General features: G+C 42.7%; 1 pseudogene; it reads right to left on the bottom strand.

Moving 5' to 3' along the window:
- Positions 1 to 302: 302 nt before the first annotated feature.
- Positions 303 to 1190, bottom strand: LOC114223752 (queuine tRNA-ribosyltransferase accessory subunit 2 pseudogene; annotated as a pseudogene).
- Between the last annotated feature and the right edge of the window lie 444 nt (positions 1191 to 1634).

Raw genomic sequence — 1634 nt, 5'->3', positions numbered from 1 at the left:
ACTATCTCCATCCTTAATGTAAATGTGGCAATTTTGCTAGGACCTTCTATTAGCAAATTTTATCTATATCCATCTATAACTTTATATGTCTCCATATGTTGCTGCTAAAAGAAATAACTTTCTAATTTATAACATTATCATACAGAAATATATAGCCATTAAGAGTATTTTTACATCATTCTTTTTTTTCACAACATTCTTAAATGAAGGTGAAGTTATTACAAATGTTATACACATAAAGAATGGAGTCTTCAATGAATAAGAGTTGTCTCTCAAATCTCTAACATAAAAATTTTAAACTTTTAAAGAGATTTAAAACAGTTACTGAAAGCTGAAAGGGCACATTCCCGCTCTGTCACTTGATAAGGGGAAAAAACTCTCAAATAAGTCCATTCCCCTTTCAATACACTTGAGCACCTCATTTTGCTGGCTGACTCCAAAAATGAGGCATGATTTGTCCTCCGGCAGCTCTGTAGTGACTGATGACAGCAAGTACAGTCTAGTTTCCAGGGTTGTTGGATTCCCTCGAAAGCCATCCAGAAGGAAGCCACCTATGGGCTGCTTGGCAATCTCTCGTGCTGACCTCAGCGCCTCCTCCATCATGTCTCCACCTCCAATCACTCCAATGATGGTACTTTTCTGAAGGACCTCTGATCCTTCCTGTAGCTGTAGATGATTACCCAGGAATAGAAGCAATTGATCAACAGGCTTTCTGGCTCTTTTAATGGAAGTTGCTTGCACGATGCCTCTCCAAGAGACACTGGAACCAGTCTGGCTGAAGGGCCTGCTGAATTGCCATGAACTTGGAAGCAGCCATTTCCACCCATCCCCCAATGCCCCACACAGACACAGACTTGTTTTTTACATAACCAGTTGGTCAGGGGCTGATGGGATCATGCAGGGAACAGTACAAGAACGATTCTAGCATTCCTATAAACTTTCCAATTCCTTCCTTATATTGTGCTAAGGCTTCATGGTGTTCTGCCAATGAGGACAGTATAAGCTGAGCCATGGCAGGAACTTCATGGAGACTATGCAGTGTCCGATGGGTCAGGTGTGGGGCAGAGCTGGTCTTTGTGTACAGAAGGCAGGTTGGAATGTCCATGGTGTGGTCCCCTGCTTTGCCCAGGTTTTTTATTTTTCCTAGGCAACAGCCATTAACTAACTACCTTGGTAAGACTCAGCTTCATTCTAAGATATTCTTCTAGGTCCTGCACACCTCCTAACTTGTTTTGTCCTTGAGACCCCTCAAACTCCTCATAGTTCTCTAAACTCACATCTTCATGGAATGTGGGGCTCACACATTGTCCCTATGATCTGTTGGCCTGGGGCACATGCCTTCATTTAACTACATGATCTATGTGTAACTTGCCTCCCGAGAGCCCATGCAATTACCTGTTACAAGCCGAAAGTTTGCCTAGATGCTTTTGTCTGGTCGTACAGATCCACTGTGGTCTGCCTTTCAGGCTCATTAATAGTTTAACCACATATTAACTGTAGCCCCATCACTTGGAGAGATTCATTCACCATGTATTCACTTGGACAGAGCCTTGGCCAGGCAATTGGAAGATTGGGTTTCAATTCTGCTCAGCTGTGACACCTGGGCAAATCACTTAACCTCTCCATGCCTATTT

The sequence above is a fragment of the Eumetopias jubatus genome, unplaced genomic scaffold, assembly GCF_037043125.1.
Source record: "Eumetopias jubatus isolate StellerSeaLion01/CBP00866 unplaced genomic scaffold, mEumJub1_p1.0 scaffold_11, whole genome shotgun sequence".
Lineage (NCBI taxonomy): Eukaryota > Metazoa > Chordata > Mammalia > Carnivora > Otariidae > Eumetopias > Eumetopias jubatus.
This window is presented reverse-complemented; position numbering and strand designations above follow the sequence as displayed.